The sequence below is a fragment of the Borostomias antarcticus genome (assembly GCF_949987555.1).
Source record: "Borostomias antarcticus genome assembly, chromosome: 1".
Classification (NCBI taxonomy): Eukaryota; Metazoa; Chordata; class Actinopteri; order Stomiiformes; family Stomiidae; genus Borostomias; species Borostomias antarcticus.
Genome location: NC_140234.1, coordinates 45,621,382 through 45,642,607, shown reverse-complemented (window position 1 = coordinate 45,642,607; position 21,226 = coordinate 45,621,382). Strand labels below are relative to the sequence as shown.

The 21,226-nt window shown below is 45.6% G+C and overlaps 1 protein-coding gene across 1 annotated transcript in view; it reads right to left on the bottom strand.

Annotated features, from left to right (window-relative positions):
* Positions 1–21,121, bottom strand: part of pak1 (p21 protein (Cdc42/Rac)-activated kinase 1) — a 35,161-nt gene extending 14,040 nt beyond the window's left edge. Inside the window, exons 1-2 of the mRNA XM_084441569.1 lie at positions 21,036–21,121; positions 17,285–17,330 (exon numbers count right to left, since the gene is read on the bottom strand). The gene's annotated coding sequence lies outside the window, so the exon portion shown is untranslated. The remainder of the gene's footprint in view (positions 1–17,284; positions 17,331–21,035) is intronic.
* Between the last annotated feature and the right edge of the window lie 105 nt (positions 21,122–21,226).

Below are 21,226 nucleotides of genomic sequence, written 5' to 3'. Positions count from 1 at the left end.
AATCACACTAACACTAGAACACCCACACAAGAACACACACTCTCCAAACAGGTTCATCTCACAGACAGACTCACACAGCTCTATAGTGATAAAGAGCAGCTGGTCACAGGCGTGTGTCTCTGTCTGTCTGTCTCTCACTAACACACACACTCACACAAATACACACTCACACTCGCCCACACACACGTGCTCGTGCGCGCGCACACACACACACACACACACACACAGAGACACACACTTCACAGTGTGGTTCTATAATTATAATGTACCTTCATAACCTGCCAGTTGGGAGTTTCGACAATCCTCCTGCCCCAACATCCATCTTTCTCTTCCTCTCCCTCTCTCTCTCTCTACTCCATCCCATCTCTCTCTCCCTCTCTCTCTACTCCATCCCATCTCTCTCTCCCTCTCTCTCTCTCTACTCCATCCCATCTCTCTCCCTCTCTCTCTCTACTCCATCCCATCTCTCTCTCTCTCTCTACTCCATCCCATCTCTCTCTCCCTCTCTCTCTACTCCATCCCATCTCTCTCCCTCTCTCTCTCTCTACTCCATCCCATCTCTCTCTCCCTCTCTCTCTCTACTCCATCCCATCTCTCTCTCTCTCTCTCTACTCCATCCCATCTCTCTCCCTCTCTCTCTCTCTCTACTCCATCCCATCTCTCTCTCCCTCTCTCTCTCTCTCTCTCTCTCTCTACTCCATCCCATCTCTCTCTCCCTCTCTCTTTCTCTACTCCATCCCATCTCTCTCCCTCTCTCTCTCTACTCCATCCCATCTCTCTCTCTCTCTCTCTCTCTACTCCATCCCATCTCTCTCTCCCTCTCTCTCTCTCTACTCCATCCCATCTCTCTCTCCCTCTCTCTCTCTCTCTCTCTCTCTACTCCATCCCATCTCTCTCTCCCTCTCTCTCTCTCTCTCTCTACTCCATCCCATCTCTCTCTCCCTCCCTCTCTCTCTCTCTCTCTACTCCATCCCATCTCTCTCTCCCTCTCTCTCTCTCTCTCTCTCTACTCCATCCCATCTCTCTCTCTCTACTCTATCCCATCTCTGTCTCTCCTCCCTCTCCATCCCTGTCTTCACCACAGCCAGCAGACAGGTCCCAGCCTCTGACTCACCCCCCCACCCCCTCTCCTCCCTGCTCTCATACTCAGGCCTGCACCTAGTGTGACACACACCACACCCTGCTACCCCCTGCTCCGTCACACACACACGCACGCACGTGCACACACACACACACACACACACACACACACAACACACACACACACACACACGGGAGTAGTAGACACAAAAAAGGTCTCACATTTCAGACACCTCTGTGAGTTTCCACAGAGCCCTGTCATCAAACAAAGCCTTCCTCACACACACACACACACACGCACGCACACACGCACACACACACACACACACACACAAACAAACACACACGTTGTCTGCCTCCATCTCTCTCTGTCTGGCACTCACACACAAGGAAGGACAAATAGATAATGTTCTAAACATCTTTATCACCAGGGAGGTGACTAATACAAATGCGCTGTGGCAGGTTACATCACGGTGATTTCCTCTGAGCCAGCAGAGGCAGCAGCACGCACGCACGCACGCACGCACGCACGCACGCACACACACACACACACACACACACACACACACACACAGACAGCACAAATAATTGGTACCAACTATACGGTAGGGGGAAGGGGGTGAGATCCCACAAAGCCACATCAAAGACACTGTGTGTGTTTACAGACACCCACCCTCCCTCCCTCCCTCCCTCCCTCCCTCCCCCACACAATGCCAGAGCTGTAGCTGTAGATTATAGCGAGTCTGTTGCTGACTCACAACCAGTCATGGATGCTGCATTCTTTTTCCAACGTGTCACTTTCCTTTCCTATCTCCAGACCCATCTCCAGACCCATCTCCAGACCCATCTCCAGACTTCGTGTCCCAGAGGTGGAGAAAGGTCTGGCCGCACCCCTTTATCATTCTGGAATAGAGGGGAAAAACGCTTTCTATTTTTATATGAAACACTCCATGCATGTAAATTCTCTGTTGTACCTGTAAAGCACTTATGATTTATTTGTATGAAAAGGTGCTATACAAATACAGTTGTATTATTATTATTATTATAACCCAATCACAATCGTCTTAGGCGGTGCTACTGTATGTATATATTCTGTATATAAAGTGTCGGGGGATTGGATCTGACTGGTGCCGCTGGAACTGAGCGCACCAATGAGAAGCTTATCTCAAAAACCTCCATACCATGAGTCTGCCTGCTCTCCCTCTCCCTCTCCCTCTCCCTCTCCCTCTCCCTCTCCCTCTCACGCCCCTGACTGTCCTGCTCTCCATCACTCCTCTCTCTCAGTCTAGATCTCTAATGATCTCTCCATCACTCCCCTCTCTCAGTCTAGATCTCTAATGATCTCTCCATCACTCCTCTCTCTCAGTCTAGATCTCTAATGATCTCTCCATCACTCCTCTCTCTCTGTCTAGATCTCTAATGATCTCTCCATCACTCCTCTCTCTCTGTCTAGATCTCTAATGATCTCTCCATCACTCCTCTCTCTCAGTCTAGATCTCTAATGATCTCTCCATCACTCCTCTCTCTCTGTCTAGATCTCTAATGATCTCTCCATCACTCCCCTCTCTCAGTCTAGATCTCTAATGATCTCTCCATCACTCCTCTCTCTCGGTCTAGATCTCTAATGATCTCTCCATCACTCCTCTCTCTCGGTCTAGATCTCTAATGATCTCTCCATCACTCCTCTCTCTCTGTCTAGATCTCTAATGATCTCTCCATCACTCCTCTCTCTCTGTCTAGATCTCTAATGATCTCTCCATCACTCCTCTCTCTCTGTCTAGATCTCTAATGATCTCTCCATCACTCCTCTCTCTCTGTCTAGATCTCTAATGATCTCTCCATCACTCCTCTCTCTCTGTCTAGATCTCTAATGATCTCTCCATCACTCCTCTCTCTCTGTCTAGATCTCTAATGATCTCTCCATCACTCCTCTCTCTCTGTCTAGATCTCTAATGATCTCTCCATCACTCCTCTCTCTCTGTCTAGATCTCTAATGATCTCTCCATCACTCCTCTCTCTCGGTCTAGATCTCTAATGATCTCTCCATCACTCCTCTCTCTCGGTCTAGATCTCTAATGATCTCTCCATCACTCCTCTCTCTCAGTCTAGATCTCTAATGATCTCTCCATCACTCCTCTCTCTCAGTCTAGATCTCTAATGATCTCTCCATCACTCCTCTCTCTCGGTCTAGATCTCTAATGATCTCTCCATCACTCCTCTCTCTCGGTCTAGATCTCTAATGATCTCTCCATCACTCCTCTCTCTCGGTCTAGATCTCTAATGATCTCTCCATCACTCCTCTCTCTCGGTCTAGATCTCTAATGATCTCTCCATCACTCCTCTCTCTCGGTCTAGATCTCTAATGATCTCTCCATCACTCCTCTCTCTCAGTCTAGATCTCTAATGATCTCTCCATCACTCCTCTCTCTCAGTCTAGATCTCTAATGATCTCTCCATCACTCCTCTCTCTCGGTCTAGATCTCTAATGATCTCTCCATCACTCCTCTCTCTCGGTCTAAATCTCTAATGATCTCTTCACCCCCAGGAGCAGACAGGTACTGGAGACTCTCACAGCTGCAGCTTCTCTGACCCACATACAGTAGCTCCCATCAGACCACACCTCCATTACAGTGTGCATGTGTGAATGTGCATGTGTGAGTGTGAGTGTGTCGCTGTCTCGGTTCTTGCTTCATGAGCAGATCTGTGATCATCAGTGATAGAGCAGACTGAAAGCCACTTCAGAGAGAGCAGGGCACTACAGATCTCACACACACACACGCACACGCACACACACACACACCTCCACCAGATCAGTGCACCTGCTCTCCCCTCCCACTCTACCAGCCATGTTCCATATCACTTCACACACAGACTTAAGACACCATATGCGTCTCCCTCTCTCTGTCCCTCCCTCCACCACCCCCCTCCCTCTTTGGGACTCATTGTTCACCAATTTGCGAGAGCACGTACAAAATCACACACTGACCGCAGGTGTAGAGAACACACACAAACACAATGCCTGGAGAGAATATTGCCATTAACTCTCCTCTCTTCCTGGAAAGGCATTGTCAGTGTGTGTGTCTCTGGAAAACAGCAGTTCATACATGTTCATCAGCCAACACTGATCCATTCAGCCCAGAACATGTGCTTGCTCTGGTAGTGCTTGGTCTGGTAGTGTTTGGTCTGGTAGTGCTTGGTCTGGTAGTGCTTGGTCTGGTAGTGCTTGGTCTGGTAGTGTTTGGTCTGGTAGTGCTTGGTCTGGTAGTGCTTGGTCTGGTAGTGCTTGGTCTGGTAGTGCTTGGTCTGGTAGTGCTTGGTCTGGTAGTGCTTGGTCTGGTAGTGCTTGGTCTGGTAGTGTTTGGTCTGGTAGTGCTTGGTCTGGTAGTGCTTGGTCTGGTAGTGCTTGGTCTGGTAGTGCTTGGTCTGGTAGTGCTTGGTCTGGTAGTGCTTGGTCTGGTAGTGCTTGGTCTGGTAGTGTTTGGTCTGGTAGTGTTTGGTCTGGTAGTGCTTGGTCTGGTAGTGTTTGGTCTGGTAGTGCTTGGTCTGGTAGTGCTTGGTCTGGTAGTGTTTGGTCTGGTAGTGTTTGGTCTGGTAGTGCTTGGTCTGGTAGTGCTTGGTCTGGTAGTGCTTGGTCTGATACATAGAAGGCTAGCGGCTAGATTAGCCTGCTTTTAGCTGAACACCCAGCAAGGGAAGCCCCTCCACACCACCCCCAGGAGGGCTCACTGTATCTGGGCCAGCAGGGCCACATGGACCACCTGGTGATGGAGCTCTTACACCCCCCAGCCCTCAACCCAGGAGGCAACACATGCACACACATGCACGCGCACGCGCACACACACACACACACACACACACACACACACACACACACACACACACAGTTCCTCAACCCAGCAGGCAACACACAGCACCAGACACAACAAAGGACCAGACAGACAGGGAGGAAAATCCACTAAAACGGTGCTGACACTATCCTGTGACTGTGTGTGTGTGTGTGTGTGTGTGTGTGTGTGTGTGTGTGTGTGTGTGTGTGTGTGTGTGTGTGTGTGTGTGTGTGTGTGTGCGTGTGTGTGCGTGTCAAAAATAGCAGAGTGTGAAGATCAGAGCAAGGGAAAGAGAGAAAGAGAGGGTAAATTGAAATCCTGGACTGTCGGAGATGTTCTGCTATCATGTACATGTTAATGAGACATGCCTGAGGGCACACAGACACAGACTTCTAATCTATATTTTAGGTCCTGTGCTAGTGAGCCTAGGAACCCTATTGTTCTTCTCTGAATTCTTATTATTTTCCTGGAAACGGTCAAATAACTTAAACGTCCTGAGCAAAAAATGCTATAAATCACCAGGTCTAAACTACAGACGAGTAACGATTCCAGAATGACCATGTTTCATCCACAGGTAATCTACATTAACAGATTCGAAACGCAAATTTCTAAATGCTGGCATTTCCGCACTGTTTGACGAAAATGTATAAAACGTGATACACTTATGTCTTTCCTCATCAGGAACAAATTTGCCACTTGAACCCATAAGGTCCTCCATGATGAATTATTCTGCAGGCTGAAAATTTGGTAAAGTTTCTTCTAATAAACCATACATCCAATTGGTCTGAAATTTCACAGGTATATATATATATTGCATCCAATCCAAGATGGATGTGGCCACAAATTAAGCACTTAACTTTACAATAACAATAATCTAGGAACTTGAAAAGGACTCAGAGGACACTACCATGTTGTACTATGTCAAAGCAGTTGCAGATATATAAAAAAAACAAGGAAATTACAGGCATTTGAAATTTTAACATTTTGGCGGGAAGCTAAAGCTAATATAGTGCTTTAAAACTCACGGCATCAAAGGTGCTGCCGTCATGTTACTTCAGTCATACTTGACTTGTGTTTGATAACTTGCCCTTCAAGTGATTCTTGCTGTGAAAGTATGTCTCTGTATTGTCTGTTGTTACGTTTCTTTTAGAAACTTTGTTTCTGCTGTCTTCTTGGCCAGATCACTCCTGAAAAAGAGATTTTAATCTCAATGATGCCTATCTCGTTAAATAAAGGATTTTATTGATTAATATGAGTTTTTCTGTCCATCTGGGTGAGTTCTCCTCAAATGTGGCCCCTCTTACCTGAGGTGTTCCCTAAGGCTCCATTTTAGGCCCTCTCTTATTTTCTTTATGTTGCCCCTGGGTTCTATTTTACGTAAGCATAACGTCTCTTTTCATTGCTATGCTGATGATGTCCAAATCTACTTTCCTTTAAAAGTGAAGTGCAAGGATTCCCTCGAGCCTCTGCTACGTGGTCTTAGCGACATTAAGATTTGGATGGATCAGAAATTTCTCCATCTAAATGATGATAAAACAGAGGCTACTGTGTTTGGGCACTGTCTAAATGACTGTTGCTGTTTTAGGGCCTCTTTTAGCCAGAAATCGCTCTTTTATCAAAAGCCTCTGTCACTTTTGACAGTGGTTTTAAATTTGACAGACAAATTGGCTCTATAGTCAAAGGTTCCTTTTTCCAGTTGAGGCTCCTGAGCAAAGTAAAGCCCTACCTCTCTCCTAATGACTTGGAGAGGCTAATCTATGTTTTTGTTTCATCTAGGCTGGATTACTGTAATGCGTTGTATGTGGGTCTAGACCAGTGCTCCCTGCGACATCTGCAGCTAGTGCAGAACGCTGCTGCACGCCTCTTGACCGGCACAAAGAAGCGTGACCACATCACACGGGCGCTGGCTTCCCTGCACTGACTTCCTGTTCGCTTCAGGATTGATTTTAAAATTGTGATGTTTGTGTTCAAGACTTTGAATGGTCTGGCACCTCAGTACCTAGCTGAACTCCTCCATGTTCGCACCCCAGCTAGAGCACTAAGGTCTTCTAATGAACTACTGTTAGATGTCCCAAGGTCTAGGCTAAAGACAAAAGGCGACCGAGCTTTTGCGGTGGTGGCCCCCAAGCTGTGGAACAGTCTGCCTCTGTAAATTAGGTCTGCCCAGACCCAAGAGGTTTTCAAGTCACAGTTGAAGACTCACTTGTTTTCATTGGCATTTGAGGCTTGTTAGGCCATACATCCCTAGTCGTGTTGTGTTTGATTACTGTATTGAATTTTGACTCACACTTTATATTGTATTTTGTATTTGTCTGTTTTTATATTGTAAAGCACTTTGGTACAACTTTGGCTGTTAAATGTGCTATGTAAATAAAGTTGACCTTGATCTCATCTTCTGATTACCTTATTCAGTCACTATCGCAAGTGTACTCTTGAGTAGGCTACTGTCTCCATCAAGGGTGATAAGGAGGACAAGTCAATACGTTAAAAACTGTGTGATTTGTGGTGTGACCAAGTTAGCACTTTATGCTAAGTGCTGCAGTGCCCATTCAAAATGTGCAGACAGCGCCCTCTGGCTACTAGGAGGTATATAAAATTGTGCCTGTTGTAAATGTGCCAAAATTTGCTGGGTTAATAGATGGCCACAACAAAGGGTAGATGGCATGAACGAAGATCAAGCTAAGGCTGAGCGGGACGGGCGAGAGAGAGAGAGAGAGAGAGAGAGAGAGAGAGAGAGAGAAGGAAAAAGAAGAGGTAATGGGACAGACTGAGGGCATCTGAATTTTGAGAATGTCTCTCATATATTAGCGGTATGAGAGACGCACACGCTCACACACACACACGCAACGCACACACCCACAGTTCAGACGGACATTCCCCAATCATCACACTCATGCCGGGCTGTGACTCGGCCTCGCTGGCTGTGGGATACAGGGTTGACGGATGGGCAGTGACAGTTCTGATAGGAGGAAGGAAGGAAGGAAGGAAGGAAGGCACGCACACACACTCACACACACACACACACACACACACACACACACACAGCTTGCTTTACTTGCTTGGACTTCAACACTATCAGTGACACCCAAACCTCATCCATCTCACATATATATTCTCACTAATCTTCAAATCATCTTCCAATTCTATTATACAATTCCACACACGCGCACACACACGTGCACACACACGCGCACACACACACCACTCCTCTCATAGGCAATCCAGCAGCGTGCGCAGCAATCGATTCCAAGAGACAAGTGTGCTTGTGTGTGTGAGAGAGTGTGTGTGTGCATGTGTGTGTAAGTGTGTGTGCGGGTGCGTGTGTGTGCATGAGTGTGTGTGTGTGTGTGTGTGCGTGTGTGTGTGTGTGTGTGTGGACACCAGCTGGTGTATAATACTGAAGAGCTGACATCACTCCTGAGAAAAGGAGGATGGAAAAACATGAACCCTTCATTTCTCCCACTGTTCTCCTAAACACCAGTCTCAGAGGCCAGATCATCTCTGGTGGTGGTCCCAACAGTCTTCATCATCATCATCATCATCATCATCTCTATGTGAAAACCATCTCACACCCCACCTATTCTCAAACACACATATAGATTGTCACATAGATTATGCATGGGTTACACACACACACACACACACACACACACACACACACACACACATAATCCCCCCTACCCCCGCTCCCAGCCACACCCCCTGGTCTATACTTTGTCATTTGGGCAATATGTTTAGGCAGGGTTTAGCAGATGGCTGAATACGGCAGGTGTGTGTGTGTGTGTGTGTGTGTGTGTGTGTGTGTGTGTGTGTGTATGTGTGTGTGAATGTGTGTGTAACCCATGCATAATCTATGTGACACTGCACAGAGAGTTATCTCACACGAGGAAGGGGGCAGCCAGTGATGTCATCACTAATCGACCATGACAAGTTAAGAGGAACAGCTTGCTGAGAAACACACTTACATATTTCATTCATTAATTCATTCATTCATGTGTGTGTGTGTGCGCGCGCGTGTGTGTATCTTTGCATGAGTAGTGGGGCTTTTTTTTTTTACCAAAAGAGACTAAACTACAAGACAGACAAATTCAAACATACACACACACACACAGATTAGCTTGAGAAAGGGAATCTTTAGCCCCATGAGGTCTGTTGCTGAGCTGTTCCTGATGGGACACACACACACACACACACACACACACATACATACATACACATACACATACACATACACATACACATACACATACACACATAATAATAATGCATCTTTCAAAAAAAATCAAAGAGCATAACAAACATTTAGAGGCAGAAGAACACTCACAAAATGGTGTAAAGGATAGACACTATACACTAAATGTATAGACACTATAAAGACACTATACACTTCTAGGCATGTTTAGAGTGAGACAGCCCAGGGTTTGCCTCCATCTTGCAGACCGCCCTTCACAGAGACTGATTAGCATTTTGGTCGATTTTTGATTGGACAAAGTGAATCATCCTACAGTCCGTGGCATCAATCACAAGCAGGCTGATTGGACGGCGTTGAGTCATTCTGTGACATAGGCTTGACTGACTGGCCATTTAATGAGGGCTCGGCTTTTGCGGGAAACCGGAATACTGGTGATGTAAGGTTCAACGATAGGCTGACAGGAAATACGGCAATGAAAGAGAGGGAACACGAGTAAAAGACAGAATGAGAAAGGGAAGAGGAAGAGGGAGAGGGAGAGAGAGAGAAGGACAGGGGGTGAAAACAGCCTAAACTCTGTCTCAATCGGCAGGGTCTGAATCAGGCTTTAAGTGCTTGACTAAATCCTAGGATGTACCGAGACACTGAGAGAGGCGGTCCTAATACCTCTTAATAAGATTAATGCCAATTTAAGAGAAACACACACATGCACGCACAGGTATTGACCATTAGGGAGAGAGGGATACACACACACACACACACACACACACACACACACACACACACACACACGCTAAAAGGCTCTATCTCTGTATATTTTTCTCTCTTTCACACAAACACACACACACACACACACAGACTGGAGAGAGAGGGTGAGGGGCGCAGACCCTCCCAGAACGAGGGACAGATACATTCTCAGTCACACACACACACACACACACACACACACACACACACACACAAATTGCAGTGAAGATAAGTCTGAATCAATGTACTGGCGTCTCAATGATGATGATGAAACCCTGAGGACGTGCTTTTACAGCCTCTTTTACACACAGCAGTTAAAATGTGTGAGTGTGTGTGTGTGTGTGTGTGTGTGTGTGTGTGTGTGTGTGTGTGTGTGTGTGTGACAGAATTCCTTATGTGCATGAGGGGTGTATCCATGTTTACTCCCCACATTTTCCCAAGTGTGTGTGTATCGCTCTTTATGTACCTGTGTGTGTGTGTGTGTGTGTGTGTGTGTGTGTGTGTGTGTGTGTGTATGTGTGTGTGTGCGTGTGTGTATGCGTGTGTGTGTATGCGTGTGTGTCTCTTCTCTCATCTCCCCGGAGCTAAATGGTGACATTTCAGGAATCCACCTAAATCTTCCCATATCCAGCAGAGTCACCAACTAGAGCAGCCTTCTCTCCCCTCCCAACACCCTCACCTCTCTCTTCACTTCCTCTTCCTATGGGACACCGTTCAACGCAGTGTGATGCACTGCCAGAATGTACTTTTACATCAGCGCAGACAGCGGTACGGTGACCATTGTAGGACATCCTCGTACCTCAGTGCAAACGCTGCCAGTCCTCATATCAAAAACTACTCAGTTGTCATGATATACGGCCGTGCAACCGATACAGCATGAATCACCCGATTTATTTGAGAAAAATCAACGTAAATCAGCCTATTAGAATCGCACAGGAGGGCGCCTGCTGACCTGCTAGATCAGAAGATTGAAATATCTCGATTTATAATTCAATAATAATAATCGATAATTCAATTCTCTGTTCCTCTTTGAAAAATTCAAATCTGGACACTCCGGCCAGGTAGGCGTTGACCAAGGAGGGGCAGTAAACTTTTCTGAGTAAAACTACGGCAGGGGTTGTAGCCTAGCCCTGGTCCAACCACAGTCACTAGCTGGCATCAACCGTTCTGGCTGGCTTTAGGTAAGTTAACGTTAGTGGCCATTACTGTTAGCTAGCTACCGTTAGCTAAACATTGGCTGTGTCCGAATGTCCATACTACATACTATATAGTACATACTGCAACTCGCATACTACATACCATTTAGTACATACTACTCCAGGAAAACATGTTTAGTATGCGAGATAAATGTAGCATACTACTCAAGTCATCCAGTGAAAGTGACGGGCTCCGGCTCGTATACGGTTCTGTATTTCTGTATAATCCAAACTGGGGAATGGCTGTGATAATAATCCACAAAATGTTTTTCCTTTGCCTCGTTTAGCACCAGCTGCATCACTCTCCTCCAAATTCATTCTTTCCATTAGCAGGGCTAACATTGCACTGTAGCTTGTGCTTCTTATTATTATTGGGGTTGGTGAGAAGCTTGTGCAGTGGAGGGGTTCTTTTGGGGGAGTTAGCCGTTGGATTGTTACGCTTAAATTATGCTAGCCATCTAGTTCCCAAGCATGTTTGATAACGTTATTTGATTCAGACATAACGTAGGCTGCCTGGTACAGTCCACTGACCAGTTGCTGATTATCTATGAGAGGCAGGATCCCAACCGACCGTTGAACTCCCCAACAACCCGCAACGGAGGGTTATCAACTGGGCTGGGAATCTCATCGCTAACCAGCAACTGAGCCAATTGAGCTAAAGGTAGTTAGCTAGCTCGATCGTAAATTACTCAAACTGAATAAATATGATACAGATATGCACACAGATGCCAATAGTTATCTTAATCTTGATATAACTAAGACATCTGCAAAAATTATTGACAAACCGGAAACTGTACGGTGACGTGCCGCAACGTTTCACTCAAATCGCCATCTTGTTTCCGGAATAGCATCCTTTCAATGCCTAGAACATTTTTGGGGTAATTTCGGGAATATGTAGTACCAACTATATAGTATGCCAGATGTAGCAGGGACAATTTTGATGTAGCATGCTACATCTGGCGTACTATATAGTATGTACTACATACATAGTATGGACATTTGGACATGGTTATTCTCTCTGGTTTGCATATGTATTGTCTATAACTTCCTTATTATAGCTATATGTAGCTATAGCTATATGTATAGCAGCTACATCCATCGTAGGCAAGGTATAGGTTTTAGCCCATACCGTAGCTACATTTTTATTCATAATGGAAGTGTTAACTTAGCACTAACGTTACTTTGGGTGTTTTAGTATGGCTTAGCTAGCAAGCACCATGGCTCGAACGCAATAATTAACAATGATAGAAACCGTATATTAAGCTATGTACCTCTCAACTGCCTGTTAGCAGCTTGTCGTGCTATGACTCTATGTCAGCCTGTGCCTGTCATCAACCCCCAAAATATTGACTTCTTACTCCATTCCTCTCCCTAGTGTTACCATTAAAACGTCTCAAGCATAAGGTGATAAGGCATAGACATCTTAAGTGTCCTATTGTGAGCCCTGCTTCTGTCAACATCCTTGACTCCTACTGTGTGCAGGTGTCCAGGAATTTACATCCAAACACCTTAAACCTTTGTCTTTGTAATTTATCACCTCCCCCCAAGTCCCCTGCAAAACCCAGTTTCAGTCTCCCCTTTTGTAAATGTAAAACACCTCAAGTCTCCCCCTTTGTAATTGTAAACACACTCTGCATAGCTCTTCCTCATCTCTTTGTTTAAGTCAGAAGGGCCCCACCTTAGTCTTCCTCGTCCTGATTCAGACCTTTGTTTTCTTTGTTGTCACATGTCTATACTCTTGGCCACGCCTGCCATTTCACATGACGTGCAATGAGTAGCCAATCACATCCTCAAAGCGCCGTACCTGTGTTTTGGTTGAATATAAGACTGGGCATGACTTCTCTGACTTCACTTCTCTGACTGAACCACCTTTGCTGCGTTTGTCAGGAAGTCCTTGCGCTCGTAATGTTTTCCACAATAAAACAGACTCAACCTTTGAACGTATCTTGGTAAATCTTTGGACTAGACCAGTCTAAAATACTATCACACAGGTTTCATTCATGTTATGGTGCTGTCCAATGGGCAAAATATACTGTTGTCTGGATCCCACCAAATTTCACTGTATATATTCATTTCCTCATCCCTGATTCTACCAGACAGAGTAAACCAGTCTCACTAATTCATCATGAATATGCAGCATCTGTGCTAAATGCCAGGTCAATAACATTCCAGCTGAACCATCAAATGTCTTAACTTCTGCCTCTATATGCGGTCTATATTTTCAGACAACCACCAACCTCTCCTTGCTGCACTATGGAGGCTCGATCTATCACAGGGTTTAGACTCCTGCACCTGCCTGCAAGTGGACTCTGATGACTGTCAGAGAGTACATGGGTGGTAGGACATTCTGATACAGTTCATACCTGACAGGATGCGCTATCCATGAATTAAACATAATAAAATGGGTGGTAAGTCATCCTGAGGAGGTAGGCCAACTTTTCAGACCTTTCATACCTGGACAAATAGAGCACATCCTCTCTGTTTAGCTAGCTAGCATTAACTTGTCTATATGAAAAAGAACATATCCAAAGCAAAGGTGTCCAAGTTAGCTAGCTAGCTTATATTAGCTAAATCTATAGTCTTTCGCTAGCTAGGGGAATTTAACCCCAATAAAATCTGCAAAGTAAATTAACGATAAGAAGCTAATGGTAAATAGTAAATGGACTGCACTTATATAGCGCTTTTCCACCTTACAGTAGTGGCACTCAAAGCGCTTTACAATGGCCTCTCATTCACCCATTCACACACACATTCACACACCAATGGCGGTAGCTGCCTTGTAAGGTGCTAACCTGCTCATTGGGAGCAATTTGGGGTTAGGTGTCTTGCTCAAGGACACTTCGACATGTGGACAGTCGGAGCTGGGATTCGAACCACTGACTCTTCGATCATTGAACGACCCGCTCTACCAACTGAGCTACAGCCGCCCCTAACTTTACTTACCGCCCACTAAACAAGTTGCTTCACTCACTGCGTCAAACGCACGCATGCGTATTACTGACCCCTGGTCTGATAACTTTTTAGTGCGAGGCCGTTTGATCTGACCGCCGTTTTGTCTGACCGCCGTTTCGTCTGACTCTATATGGTCTGACAACTTTTTTGTGTGACGCCGTAGGCCTATGGTCTGACTTTTTTGTGCGAGGCCATTTGGTCTAACAACTGAGTAGTGTTTGATGTGAGGACTGACAGCGTTTGCTCTGAGGTACGAGGATGTCTTAAAATGGACACTGTACAGCGGAGAAAAGGAGGAGACTCCAATTTAGACAATCAGAATGCATCCCCCCGAGGCTTCACTCCTCTCTCCCAGGGTCTCTCTCTCTCTTCCTTTATTTCTTTCTGCCACTCCCAAACAGTTCCACTTTCTCGCTCCCAACAGTGGTGACATCATACCCCAGTCCTCCAACCAGGAGATTGTTTGAATCACAAAGAGAGGGAGCAGATCCATCTTCTCTCTCTCTTTCATTCCCCCTTTCATTCTCTCGCTCTTTGTCCTGCCCTCTTTTCATCAGCTGTCCATCCGTTTAATCTTTCCTGGAAAGACCCTGGAAAAGTTCTCTACGGCTATTTTTTATTGCCGCGTGCGTGCGTGCGGAAAGCGAGGGAATATAGCAGAAAGAAAAAACAATGCGAGTCCAGCGGAATAGCAAGAAAAACATTATTCACTACAAATTGTTTGAAGCTGATCCCCCTCTCCCTCCCTCCCTCCCTGTTCCTCTATGCCGCTCTACCTGATACCCCTGCCTCTCTTCAGAGTTTGAAAGACAGAGAGGGTGGGAAACGTTGGCTTGTGCTTTCAACCATGGATAATGTGCATGCGTGTGTGTGTGTGTGTGTGTGTGTGTAGTCCCATGCTAGTGTCCAGTCACTGACGAGTAGCAGCAGTTCCGTTTCAGCTGCAGGCCCAGGGCAGAAGCAGATCCTCCCCAACCCGACCCCTGAACATACTGGCCTCTCATCTGTTCAACCCGACCCCTGAACATACTGGCCTCTCATCTGTTCAACCCGACCCCTGAACATACTGGCCTCTCATCTGTTCAACCCGACCCCTGAACATACTGGCCTCTCATCTGTTCAACCCGACCCCTTAACGTGCCAGTCTCCGAGCTGTACAAGACTCACATTACATCTCTCTACACGCTCACATTACGCCACACCTGCAGCTCCTACACACCTGCAGCAAGGAGGAGGGACGCATACACACACACACACGCGCACACACACACACAGTAAAACCCTCTCCTGTTCCCACCCCCACAGACGCACTCTCTGGGTCCAAAGTAAACTGGAGTGGGAGAGGGCTTGTCAGTGACCTCATTGTTGAACTACTCTCCTCATATGATAACCATTACACATAGGGCTGTACCCAACACACATACGCACTCACTCACTCACTCACTCACTCACTCACACACACACACACACACACACACACACACACACACACACACACACACACACACACACACACACACACACACACACACACACACACACACACACACACACACACACACACACATACACACACACATACACACACACACACACACACACACACACACTCAAATCTTTACTATAATGACAGAAACGGTCAACGGATGTCCACAAGCAAAAACATATAATAATCTTATATTATAAATCACCAGGTGGAAACTACAGACCATGAAAAAAATGACCATGATGCCAAAAAGAATTACCATGATTCATCCATAGGTGGCGCTACGGTAACCGATTCAAAACGTAAATTTCAAAACACTGGCATTTTCACCACGTTTGATGAATATACAATGATATAGGGACTTGAAACAGACTGGGCATGTAGAGGACACTACTGGGTTGTACCATGTCGGTGCAACTGCAGATATAAAAAAAAAAAGAAAGGAAATTATAGCCATTTGGAATTTGACCTTTTTGGCGGGAAGCCAATGCTAATATAATGCTATCTTCTCATGACCGCCTTACATTATTCCGTCACCATCTCACATATGTACTCTTGGGTATTATATCCATCACGGGTTGTAAGGACGTTGTTTTGTTAAAAATTTTGTGATTTGTGGCGTGACGTTGACAACTGTGTCTGTCTGTATCCGAAATATCTCTACAACTATACCCTGAACGAAGTTAATATACAGCAGGTGTATTGCTCAGGACCAAACGTAATACTGCTACAGAGTTCCACCTGTTCTTCCACAATGCACTGCTCTGACATACATATCCACTGCACCATTATCAAGCAAGGCAATAGACTGATACAGGCAGAAACACAGACAGCAGACTGTCTTTGTGTTGCTAAAACACTGGAAACAGCTCTTTCCATGGGGGGACTTTTTTGATATTTCAGTAAAGAGGGCTTTATCGTGCTATAGTTTACACCGTGAAGCTTGACATTCTTTCTTGCTAATAAGCTTCAGTCAGCAGACAGGCTGCCTTTACAGTTAGATGTTTTCTGTGCAATTATTAATCGGTTCCCAACAGTATGGGCACATGTTCAACAGCTATGTAGCTATATGTGGACAGTGGCATTCAAGCTATTTAACTAACTAGCTAGCTAGCTACTTCAATTTGAATGCAACAAGGGACCTCTGCTGTCAAGATTCTTTCAAGCACATGTACATCATACCATAATGGAAGGGTGGGGGACAGCCATGTCATGGCAAGTGTATTTTGAAAGGGCACTTTGCACTAGTATGCACTAACACACAAAAATAATCCCGATCATGTGTACACAATACACATTTCATATGCATGAAGCCACAGGCACAACCCCACACACACGCATGCACGCGCAGATCTGAAGGGTAAAGCCTCTGTCCACCAGCTGTCTGACCCTGCCCACTAGAAGCACAGCAGCAGGAAATTACCCCATCGCCAAGACGACATAAATAATGCAAAAGACAATGCATGCTGGGAACTGTGTCTGATCAGCACAATCTCCAGTCTCATTATAAATCACTTATATACTGTATAACTGGAAGATATATTAATTTAGATATAGATATGAGAGAGAAGAGGCTTTCTAGAAGAATCTGTGTCTCGGTTTCACAATATAAAACTGTGTTCTGTATCTATGGCCATTATAAGGTAGAAATATTGATAGTCAAATGTCATCTCGACTAGTTTATATCATCACACAGCCTGTTAGCTCGTATCATGCCCTGCCTGCCAGCCGCACAGACCATTAGCCTTCAAGAGCAATTACCCTGCTAGCCTGAATATGCTACAAGCGCACTAGCCGCTAGTCTTACCTCTCAGTGTCCAATAGGTGGTGCTCTTCTCTGAGAACAGCTCAGCCTGAGAAGAGGAGACAGAGAGAAAGAGAGAGAAAGAGAGAGAGAGAGAGTGAGAAATCAATAAATAAATTATGCTTACTTTGGTACTTTTCAATCTTTCCTGGCTGCCACCCACCATCCCTCTCTCCCCCATCCTCCAGCCTACAGACTACTGCTCTCACACTCCAGATGCTAGGCCACCAGCAGGACTTGTGTGTGTGTGGTGTGTGTGTGTGTGTGTGTGTAGGGGAGGTCATCTGAGGCACAGCTAAACATAAAAAAGACATTTCAACACAGTGAGGAGGGGAGAGGTGAGATTCTGGCCTACAGCTGTCCAAGCATTCACACCTCAGTGTGAAGACACACACACACACTCACACACACATGCATGCACACACGCACACACCAGGGGCCGTGAGGTGTAGCAGAATGTGGATTAGGTGGGTGATTTAAATCAGTGATTACTGCTAACACAGTTCTACCTGTCGGTGTGATTAACAACCCGTTTGGTGCCAAGCGTACAGGTAAGCAGAACGAGTACACAACTGAGACCTCAGCCTTAGCAGCCCGACGGGACCAGACGGGCAGAGGACAGGGCGCGGCACTTGGCTAGCGTTAACATTTAGGAGGTGGATCTCCGCCCCTCCTGTTGATCTGCTGCAGTGACACAAACGCAACACTGAAGATTCTCTACTGGAGGAGGGAGGGGGGGGCAGAGAGAGTGAGAGAGAGAGAGAGAGAGAGAGAGAGAGAGAGAGAGAGAGATGGGGACCGACCGAGAGAATCAGGGACTGAGAGAGCTGAGGATGGAGATGGAGAGAGAGAGATATTTATAGTTGATAGTATTACTGTATTACTGTCGCTTCAGTGGACAGGTTAGCTCAGGTGACCGTCTTCACCCTCCTCCGGGCTCCAGCACCACACTGGAGAGAGAGAGGGGGGAGAGGAGGGATAAAGAGAGGGATGAGACAGAGAGAGGGGAAGACAGAGGCTGAGGAAGACAGGGGGAGAGTTACAGGCCAGAAGAAAGGGTAGATGAAGAGGAAGCTGAGGGAGGAAGGGACTTAAGTCAGAGGAATTACAGCAGAGATGAAACAGTCAAATGAAAGAAGGAGAGGACTTGGACTAGGGGAGGGAGAGAGAGAGGGAGACCAGGAAGAGAGGACAGGAGTATACTGTGGCTGAGAGGAGGAGGACGGACAGAGGTATGTAGACCAGAGTGTTGGGTTTAGTCTGCCAGGCACTGTAGGAGTCTGAAGTATAAGTGTGTGCGCGCACACACACACACACACACACGTAACAGACAGGAGATACTGATAAAGAAAGGCGCATTACATAACTGTACTTCATCTCACAGGAGAATGGAGCATGGTACACACACACACACACACAGCTATGTTAGTTATGACCCAGTCAACTGATCCTACTGTTTGGGTGTTTACCTCCTTTCCTATTTACTAAACACTACCAGCCTACAAACACACACACATCTCAACTCAGCCATGTGGCAGCAAACAGTCGGTCTGACACTGATAAGACAGCTGCTTCCCCCCGTACACACCCACACACACACACAAAATATGAAACTAAACTCTAGTTTGAACACATTTTCCCATGGGTGGATAACATTGCCACAGGGAGTGAATACAATACATCAGGCCTCATCATCATACATCACCTCAACATTTGGATTGTTTGATACACACCCTTCATCAAAATACTGGTTCTTGTTTCATTCTATCTAGCCCCTCTTCTACCCTTTCTCTGAGCCTCTGTGTGTGTGTGTGTGTGTGTGTGTGTGTGTGTGTGTGTGTGTGTGTGTGTGTGTGTGTGTGTGTGTGTGTGTTGACAAGGAGCTGATGAGGGACCATATGGTGGAGGACCCACCCACCCATAGGGACTAACCACACCTCCCAGTAATAGACATTCTATAAACATTATGCACACAAACACACACACACGCTTGAATGATGTAATTTCTCTGGATGCTAAGATATTGGCCACAAGATGAGGGCTGGAATGAGGACCAGAGAAAGGAATAACTTTTAACTCAAACACACAAACTCATGAAGCCATCAGTCGCTTCAGCATGCATACATAGATACAGGCTAACATGATATGCAACCTTGGACAGTCCTTCTCCACAACCCCAAACAAAGTCTGCAGTTTAAAAATACCTTTGGTGACAGGTGAGACGTACAACAAAGCCAGCAGGCGGACAGGAGACCACACATGCACACACACACACTCACACACACACACACACACACACACACACACACACACACACACACACACACACACACACAGGATGTTGAGACTTTAAAATTGAATATAGCAGCCACTTAAATGTTATCATAATCATATCACATTTACGTTGAAAGGATTCAGTATATAAGCCTCGTAACTGCGGTTTGCAGATGTCATGTTCATGTGACATGTTGACATGTCATGTTGTCAGAGTTTTATACGGCTCATAAAAAAACACTACTCCTCAATTATAGAAGGCACACCTCTGCCAACATGGCTTGGATAGATTTGATCAAGTCACAACTATTTATTCGGCAAAAAATTAATTGGAGGAAACATTATAGGGCGCAAAGGTCAGCGCTTGACCGCGTCACAAACTCATAAACAGAGATTAGAGAGAGAGTTCAGACGAGGGGTCATCTACTGAATGGGTGCAAACAGCAGATTTCTACCACTGAATATGGTTTCAAAGCCTCTAATGTTATTTTTCCGTGAATGGCTTGTTTGAGACTGGTATTACATTCATCATGCCGCATCTAAAAGTCAGACTTTGAGTGACTGTTCCAGGCCACTATGCCACTAATCAATACGCTACCGCTCGGTCTAACAGCCATTTATCTTCTCAGACCATAAACTATAGGATGTGTGTGATTAGGCCAACAGTAACACACTACACTACCAAGACATTTGTAACGAATGGAACGCATAACAAAAATGAAAAATGCCGGATAGCTGCCGATGGGTAAGACTACTGTAGTCTGCTATTATACACAAAATAGGTTCATCATAAGGTATCATTATTTACACTCGGTGGAATAGGTAGCCTACATGTTGTTGATAAGGGAGCGATGGTATGGATATAGGCTAGGGCTCAGCTGAGACCACCGTGGATGAGCTAATCAGGTTTGACAATTTTATGAAATTATCTGTTATAGAACAATGTGTGCTATGCCGTTCATTTAATCATGAATTCATGTGTTCATTCAGGCGAGCAAAATAACAATATTATGTAATTCCATGGACCAAATAAAAACATTTCCATTCCTCCCAACTCCCCGACAGACCGATTCATTATCAGCGGGTAGTGGGTAGCCTACACAATTACTAAAGCAGCATGAAAATGCCTTTGTAATAGAATTACAATGGAAATAACGGCAACCTTATCTGGATAACAAAAATAAACAGCGATGTCTATACTGTCTCGGGGGATTCACTCTTGAGGTGGAGAAAGAAATTGTTTTTAAAAAAAAAAGGAAAAAAAAGAAAGATCTAATGTAGCCGAGCTGTCTAACGTTATATCGCTCAGCCCCGTTCACTGTAGCTCGAGAGCACGATCCTGTCTCCGGCTCACTATTTCAAGACAGAAAATATTGATAGGCTACCGAAAATAGAGACGCGGCTAACGGGGTAGTTCAATGTGAAGGAAAAAACACACTTGTATTAAAAAAAATAATGGACAGTATTTTGTGTTACTCACCTCCTGTGGTATCGTTTGGAAAATTCCTAGTTGCGATTCCCGATCCCGTAGCCTACTCATTCACGCACGCATTCGATGAACTCTCCAGTCGCCCAGTTTCTCACTGGCAAACTTGCCAATCCCAAGCTATTGTTAGACACACATTACCATGCTACATAGCGACCCCCGCCCACTATACAATTTCTAGTATA